The sequence below is a fragment of the Crocodylus porosus genome, unplaced genomic scaffold, assembly GCF_001723895.1.
Source record: "Crocodylus porosus isolate Cpor-Errol unplaced genomic scaffold, CroPor_comp1, whole genome shotgun sequence".
In the NCBI taxonomy this organism is placed as follows: Eukaryota; Metazoa; Chordata; order Crocodylia; family Crocodylidae; genus Crocodylus; species Crocodylus porosus.
This window is the reverse complement of record NW_017728932.1, coordinates 8,302,810-8,311,900: the sequence shown is the minus strand read 5'-3', so window position 1 is coordinate 8,311,900 and position 9,091 is coordinate 8,302,810. Positions and strand designations below refer to the sequence as shown.

At 43.8% G+C, this 9,091-nt stretch overlaps 1 protein-coding gene across 1 annotated transcript in view; it reads right to left on the bottom strand.

Annotated features, from left to right (window-relative positions):
* CRCP (CGRP receptor component) overlaps nt 1-9,091 on the bottom strand; it is a 46,194-nt gene that overhangs the window by 11,076 nt on the left and 26,027 nt on the right. The window lies entirely within an intron of this gene.

Here is a 9,091-nt window from a genome sequence, read left to right as displayed (position 1 = left end):
GCCTGGGGATTTTTAAAAGGAAGTTAGATGAGCACCTTGCCGGGGTCATCTGACCCCGGTGCTCTTTCCTGCTCAGGCAGGGGGTCGGACTAGATGATCTACCTAGGTCCCTTCCGACTCTAGCTACTATGAAACTATGAAACTATGAAATGCTGACACACAGCAGCTAAATGAACAGCTAAATTCATTTAACATTGCATCTAGGTTTTTAACTATTCCCTAGCCATTCTTTATGTCCAGAAAAAGATTGTTTCAAGAATATGCATATGTTGAAATATTTCAGGTTAAATTTAAGTTAAAATTCTTATTAACTTCCATGGAGTAAGGATTACATGCCCACATGACCTAACCATACACTTGGATTCACTAAGTCTAGCGATGCTACTCACTAATCTACAGATCTAAAAAAGACATTACAACATTTTCCCTTTTTAAGAGCTTTACTAAAGAACACTTTTTTGGTGGACAAGTATCCTCAAAGCATTCAAAACAACATACTCCAGTTACAGATCTATAAGTGATAATACTTATTTGTTATCCTAGTTAAATATGTGTCCACTCAATAGCAAAGCCCAAAAGTGCTGTCCTAATTCAATTTTTTTTATCTCACTGGTCTCTGAAGGCGTATTTTAACATTCTTGTCTCGTTGATCAGGTCAATATTCGAAAGCAACTAGTGATCTGATCATACCTTAGTGGCTTAGGAGAGAACAGCACAGGAATATCACACCATTAGAGATACTATCCGTGAAAGAATCTGCAGCAAAAATTAAATCTTCCTATCACGAAATATAAGCAATTGCAAAAGAGTAAGTTTGGATACATTGAGAAGAGGTTTTTAGGGGGCTGGACTCGATGATCTTCCAAGGTCCCTTCCAGCCCTAATGTCTATGAAATCTATGAAAATTAAAACCCCCGCTCTTGAAACAAAAGAATTGAAAACTAAAAATTAAAGCTAAGTTTTAAAATGAGAGGTTCTTTCTCTAAATAGTTACCTGTGATTCCCCATTTCTTCATTACAAGCATTACTGAATACAATTACAAAGAACTGCTTATTATTCTTTTCAGGTTCCCCATCTAGTAGTAAACTCCTATTTTAAAGTACTAAAAGTTTTCCTCAGGTTATCGAACACAGTTCCAAAGAGCAATTTAATGTATATTTAAAGTGAGTCCAAATAGCTTCTCACTAGCTTCTTGGAATGGGGGGAGGAGGTTTAAAGAAAGAGGAAACCTCAACATTCTTCAAGGGGAAACAGATGCCAAAATTCACAGAAAACTGTTCTCACATTTTCAGGCCTTCAACAACTGCCACGTCATTGCCTGCATGCCTGTGCTCTCTAGATACCATTTCAGCTTTAAATGATCTTCTAAAATTGACAGACTTTGAAATCTGGGAGACGAACAGTTTATATTACTGCAAGACGCCTCAATGCCTTATCATTCCTGTATGCATACTAGTAAAGGTTCAAAGGCCAAGGTATTTAAAATCCCCATGAGAAGTCAGTGACAAGTGATGCATTGCTCGTCTGTGTGTGTGCACCTACAGAGAGCAAATTTAATACTCATGAAAAGCACATGAGTGATATCCCTAGGGAATGAAGCCCTCCATTTATCAGTAGAACAAGAAAGAGCATCAGCAATGCACACTTTTTCCAGCTCCTCTAGAAATAAATCTCCATGTTGACCTGAATAAAAAAATTCCGTATTACTAAAGCCTGGGTGACCCAACAAACCTTCATCTCTACTGTCTAGGATTCAGCATGATTATATAGATAGAAGAGCCTTATGGGAGCCAATGTGGTTTACTGAAGGCTGGACCTCCCTGCTGAAACCGAAACAATTGAGTTAATTATAAGGTAGGGTTTATGATGTGGTACGTATCCATTAAGAACAGAGACTATCTCCAAAGCAATGACACACTGATTGCTATTTCCAAATCTGGCCTGAATCAGCAAAGCAGATTTGGATTAACTGTAAAACTTCCTAAGTGTAAGAATAGTAAGACAATGGACCAAACTGCCCAGGGAAGCTTCCTCAGTTCAGATTTTCAAGTAAAGGCTGGATAGGCAGGTTTAAGAACAGCTTGTCCTCTGAAAACCACATGATTCTTGAGGTCCTTTCCAACTCTGATGCTATAAGTCTATGAATTGTTGACAACCAAAGCAAAGTCCTAAAGAAGAAAGATACTAACCTATTTTACTCAACTCACTGGCTAAGGACAGAAATCACACATAAACCAGTTTAAGTGACCAGAAGAAACTGGTTTAAACCTGTAACAGAAGAGGGCTAGGGGCAGACATTCAAAAAGCCTGAGCCTGAATTGATTCAATCTTTGCAAGTTAGTCTAACCTAGCTAGGCTGAACAGGTTTGAACTGGATAGACATCCTCTCTGGACTGAGGAAATTCAGGCACATGTATGCAGTGGCTCAGGCTACAAGCCAGGGGAGTGCTAGAGCAGCCCCACCTTTCCTTGCACAGTGCTGAGCTATGGGGGGCATGGCCAGGCAGGAGTGTTGCCAAACCCTAGCCCCAGGCCAGCACTTGGAGGCAAAGGGTGTGTGTGCAGTGCATGCATCTGTTGATGATATGGAGCTTTTCAATCTCCCTCCCTGCTTCTTTATACTGTCTGCAGCAAACTGACAGGTGAGCAAGCCAGCAGGGGGCTGATAACAGCGTTTATCACCCCACCAGCAAAACAACAGCTTCTCTCCATTAGTTCAAACTCTTATTAAAGAGCTTACCAGCTGACCTGTTGATTAGCTCCAAAAAGCCCTAAGCAGTCACTGTTCTGTCTGTCTGTCCCACTGAAATTGGAAAGACACACACACAGACACCTCTTAGCATTGGCTAGCATGCCATATGCCTAGGATCCATGGGGCTGGGGTCCGTGCTGTGGGAGATGGGTAGGAGGGAGGGAGGAAGGGATGGGATTCCTGCTTGAGCAGCGAGCAGCAAGGTGGGGGGGTAGGGCAAGGGGAAGCCAAGGAGACCCTGCTGTGCCTGCAGTCTCTGCCAGAGCTCCAGCCAGGGAGCAGAGGGGAGGGGCTGGCCCTGATGTGGAGCAGCGAACCCTGCCCAGCCCAGAGACCATGCTGGGATGCTGGGGGAGTCTGGTTTATCTTACACCAGCAAGGGGTCTGGGACAGACATTGTATAAACCAGTTTGACCCAAATCATTTAACTCTGATACTACATTCAGCCAGGTTTATCTCCAACCAGTTTCAGCCATCTTCAAACAGGTTTATGTGGACTGAACATCTATTCTGTTACAGGTTTAAATCAGTTTCTGATCACTTTAACTGGTTGATGTGTAATGCTTGTCCCTAGCCTAGAAGCTCAGTGCACATAAGCCAGTTTCAAAATGGCTGAAACTGGTTTAAGATAAACCTGATTGAATGCAGTATCAGACTTAACTGATTTGGGTCAAATCAGTTTATGCAACCCCAGACCCCTTCCTGACTCAAGTCAAATCAGAGTCCCCCAGCACCCCAGCATTTTGCAGACCTGGGCTGTGCTGTCTGCTCCAGAGAGCAGAGCTGGCCCCACCCCTCTGCTCCCTAGCTGGAGCAGTGAAGGCTGACTGACAAAGCGGGCTGGAGGGCAAGCCCAGCTGAGGATGCAAACCAGTCTGCAGGCAGGGGGATGACTGCTTCCCACCAGGCAAACCCCAGCTGGGATCTGGGGTCAGGGAGGGAGGTTAAGTAACCCCCCACTCAAACATAGTGCTCGCTGCAACTGCAGACTACAAATCCCAGAGGCATCTGGAAGAGGACGTGATGAGCAACCCTGCAGAGTCCTGTTGCTGTAAGTCTGGACTGCAAATCTCAGAGACCTCAGGCAGCAGGAAGAGGAAGCAAACACACAGCCAGAGTGTTGTGCTCTAGCACTCCCCAGCTTCTTGCCTGAGCCACTACAGGCATGTGGCTGCATCGCCTGAATCAAAGTCATAAATGTCTGTTCACTTCTGTTTCAATTTAATCTCTGCGGTTTAGATTAACCTGCAAAGATTCATCCTCAGGCTTTCTGACTGTCTGTACTTCGCCACTGAGTCGCTCATTTTTATAAGATACTGGAAGATGTTTCAATTGCCTAAGTTTCAATTCTGACTGTATTTACAAGATATTTTACTACTTTTACAGAAATGTTACTTATCTGTAGTTCTCATAAAGTTTTACAAAGTTGATGAGTACCATTATTTTGATTTCAGAGATAGGAAATCAGAGGAACAGAGTTACTGAGTGACAAATGCCTAGAGTAAGGAAATGTCCATCTGTGCACTCTGAAGACTTAAAAAATAACAAAACCATACCTTTCTTCTTATGGACAGGAATCAGACATACTGAACACACAGAGGAAAACAGATCCTGCCAGGATCTGTGTTTGCTAAAAAGGCTATACAGGCTAGATTAATAGCACATGTCAGGTTAGAACACAACTCCTAACAAATCTATTAATTTAAGCAGCAAGATCAAGCCTTCTACTACAGTTTTTTACAAGGTGGAGTCTGCAGAACTGCAAGACTTCAGCAGCAACTAACAGGACTTTTGTGCCTGAAACAGGTATAGTGCTTCTAGGATGGGACATAGCATAGTCACTCTTAAATACTCCTAAGAGTTCCACTGAGCAGATGCAGAAAAGGGACAGTACAATCATGGCCCAAGTACAGCCCAGCTCTCCCTTCTTTGGGGTTTTAAAGTGCCATTATAAGGGTCTAACCTTCCTTACGTGAACCTTACGTGAAGTGAGAAGTTAATACAGGTGGCAAGCCTCTGCATAGGGGGGTGGCAAGGAAAAGATTCCTTGCTTGGTGTGGGACTGACCACAGTCTAAACCAAACTATTTCAAAGCAGATAGTTTGCTTTGAAACTGCAGAGACTGAATTCTCTCTTCTCTGCCATCAATGATTCTTTCTGCAGCACATTTAACCTCTTTAATTCTGAAGCAAAACTGTGATCACACAAGAAAAAGAAGAATATTTTATGAAGGACACAAAGGAGTCATTATTAGACTTGCTTTCTGTATGTTTTATTTTGGCTTCGGTTGGGTAGAGTCAAGGACAGCAGTCCAATATGCTTCTATTGTCTGAAAACTGTACCTTTGTTGTTCTTCCCACTAGCCATTAATACACATTTCTTCACCAATAATGGTCAACTTGTTGTTTATAACAACGCAGGGTTATTTGGAGGATAGCTGAATTGAGAACTGAACTGAGGTCACCATTGGTGACTCCTGTGTTGTCTGAAAGATAAAGTATGCATTACTGCTGGTGTTCTTGCTGCTCTCTGCAGTTAAAGTGACAGAATGTAAAACTGAACAGTGATCTGTAACAGGGAGCCTGGGGCTCCAGCTGCTTGAACACCTGCAGCAGAAAGAGCCGCAAGCAGACGAACATGAGGTTAGTTACAGGAGGGAAGGCAGCAAGGAACCACTGCAGCCTAGGCAGTAAGCTGCCCATTAAGGCGAGGGAACACACCTGCAGCCAGTCTGGATATAAGCCTGGGGTCCCGAGGCAGAGAGGCAGTGCAGTCCGCAGGGAAAGGAGCTCCTGCCAATTCAGGCTGGTGGGAAGTGGGAGCTGCAGGCCATAGCAAGTACTCCCAGGGCCAGGGAGAGCCAGAGCAGCCTATCTGTGCTATGATGACCAAACGGGGACTTTGAGTTTAAAGCAGTTACTTGAATTTTTGTTCTAGTTTGTACCGGAGGACTGGGGGTGGCTGATAGGGGAGGAAAGGAGCCACAGCAGTGCCTGAGGGGCATACTAGGTGCCCCAGTGGTCAGGCTTGGGGCTGATTTTCTTCAATATTTTTATCAACCACCTGGAAGATGCGATGGAGTACACCCTCAGTAAGTTTGCAGATGACACATTTACTAGTCCCCCCAGTTACAAGTTGGAGGATAGGACTAGGATTCAGCGACTCCTCAACAAGTTTGAGGAGTGGACCAAAGAAATCTCAAGAGGTTCAATAAAAACAAGTGCAAAGTGCTGCACTTAGGCTGGAACAATCCCATGCACTGGGACAGGCTGAGGACTGACTGGTTGAGCAGCAGCTCTGCCAAAGAGGACCTGGGGGTTGAAGGGCGGTTCCAAACAGGGCTGATCCAAGGGTAATTGGTGCCCTTGGCAAGCTGTGTACCTTGATGCCCCCACCACTGTGTACCTTGGCACCCAAAAGGTAGGAGTCGCAATTCTAGTGATCTTTCCTCCGAGATCTTTTCAGAGGTCTTTCTCCCCTTATCGAATCAAAGGTCTTAGACTAAGGTGGAGCCGTAGTTGGCCAGGGCTGTTATTTAGAACGATGTTCCTGTTATTTTGTTCTGCTTATAATTTTGGTGCCCTAGGCGACAGCCTCGTTCGCCTAATGGTTAGACCGACCCCGGTTCCAAAAAGGACGGAGCTGGACTGCTCTCAGCGGTGGCAGATGACAGAACAAAGGAGAGATGGTTTCAAGGGAAGTTTAAGTTAGATATTAGGAAAAACTCTCTCGCTGGCAGGATAGTAAAGCACTGGAACAAGCTACCCAGAGAGGCTGCAGAATCTTCATCCTTGAAGGTTTTTAGACCCAGGTAGACAAAACCTTGGCTGGTATGATGCAGTTGGGGCTGGTCCTGCTTTGAGCAGGAAGTTGGACTAGATGTGACCTCCTGAGGTCCCGTCCAACCTTAATTTTCTATGATTCTATGAACTAGACGAGTCTAAAGCGGGGTGTTAGAGATCCAGCTTGTGGGCAGGATCTGACCTGCAGAGCTGTTTCATCCTGCTAGCAGGGCCAAGAATTCAGAGGCAGAGTGAACAGAGGTGGAAACTGCTACCAAAATCTGGGATGCAGAGCCCCACTGGGATGAGCGATGACTCTGTTAATCCCCATGGCTTCCTGAGCTGAAACAGTACTTTCCACCCCCCACTGCTGCTACTTGCTCCACTGCTGGGATGAATTTAGGTCCAGTTCCAGCCTACGAGGAGCCCTTCGGTCTGGATCTGACCCAAGGGACTGGGGTTGGACACAAAGCAATTGCTAAACAGACATATTTGTCATATTTTGAGACAAGCAATATAGGCTGTAAGAGGAAGAGATGACCTTTCCCCTCAAAAGGTATTTTGGTTTAATGTCATCAACAGAAACCATTATAAACTACCAGGCAGTTTTTGGTAGGACTATAGGCTATGCAATCTGATCTCAATGAGAATTGTTTCAGCAGAGATGATAGCTTACAGATATTTACCATTTTCAAAATTATCTGAAGAAAAATGAGGGGATAATTTACAAGCAGGAAGGAAGTCATTAAAATGTGTTATCCAAGCAGCTTTTGATCCTTTTTGCTCCCGAGTGGAAAAACAATAGTAAGAACATCAAAAAGATATTAACAGCAGGGTGCAAAATCAAAAGTCACACAAACAGTGCATATATCTTTTTTCATCTTCAGATGCGTGAACATGTTCTAACAGGTTTATAAGTGTAAATACCAATCTACACTAAAAAAAAAGATGCTTCAGGCAGGAATGTTAATGCCTTTCATAGACCGTGTATTTATGATTATAAGCACTTCATTTAAAATATACATAAAAAGGCTTCAACATGGAGATGCCAATTACTGTTTGTCAGACAGTACCCACTGTAGTTTCTATTTTATTTGTAAGCTGTTCACTGAGCAACTTAACTTACTGTTCTGATTGTCAGAATAGTATTTATCTTCTTTTGGCAAAACATCTCCAGGTGATAATGGCATGGTTGACTATAAAATGAGGTTGTCTGTGCCAGGTGCACTGACATTAGTATGAATAGTTATTTTCTAGATTGCTGGATGGGAAACATTTTTTTTTTCCTTACAATGATGTGCTTGGGAAATATCCAAAGGCAGAGATTTGTGTAAGAAATAACTGGTATGCAAATGTGTGGTAGATATAGCGGCATCTAGGTACAAGAGAGAGTCCATGAAAGCAGCTCCTCCTGGTGGCTGCATGGAACCCAGGTGTACTGCAAGTGCCTGCTGCCGGACTAGCACAGCGGTGTAAAAGTGGCAGCTTTGTCCTAGCTCCTCTCTCTTCTGCCTATACAGAAGTCCCTGACCTTTCATGTTCCCAAATAAATGGAGCAGACAGAAAAAAGAAGTTTCTTCTCCCTTTGCACGCTGCTGCAGGGGAAGGGAATGCAGAAAAATTAATCATTCAACTTTGCCATAGAGGAGGAGCTAGAAAACCCAGGCACATAGCACTGGGAACAGATGACCTGTCTCAGCAGCGGCTGAGCAGTTGCCCTGCAAGTCTGTTTTTCTCAGATTCACAGAAGTTTAGGGCTGGGAGGGACCTCGTGAGATCATTGGGTACCTTGGGGGTACCCAGCCCCCCCAGCTCTGGGCAGAAAAGACTGCTGAGGTCAAATAACTCCAGAAGCTTTTCCTTATATCCAGTCTGAAACCTTATTCTAGGAGTTTATGACCATTGCTCCTGGTTTTCCTTTAAATCGACAGCAAATCCCATGGCAATACGAGCAGGATCAGACCTCCTGCACATACAGATTATCATGCTGACACATACCATATTCACCCAAGTCCAAGAAGAACGTGAATTTAAGAAGCATTCCCCCCCCAAATAATTATATTCTATACATAGAAAATGCATACGTTTGTTATAATCTTCCATGTACAGAATGTGGCTGCGGTTGCAACTCTGAGCCTGGGCCTGATTGGGGCTAAAGTCAGAGCCGCAGTGGCTGCCTGTCACCTCCATTTGTACTCAAAACCAGGACAAGGGGCTGTTTTCCCCCACATTAAATGGAAAAAAAACCTTGTCTGGGATTTAAGTAAGTGCAGTACCTAGGCACATCTGCAATAGACATTGATTATTCTGAAATCCATCATAAATAGTCTTCACAGGGTGCGTACATAACCAATCTGCATGTGATCTTGCAGTAGTGCTGCTTTTGCAGCAATACTGTATGCACACAACAAAGAATTCAAGAACCTGAATGTAGCTCACATTTAATTATACGCTGGGAACTCCAAAATTCAGGTTAATCTCTTTTTTACCATCTATACTAGCAAACCTACATTATGCACATACATGCCAAGCAATTAAGATAACTAATAATGAACC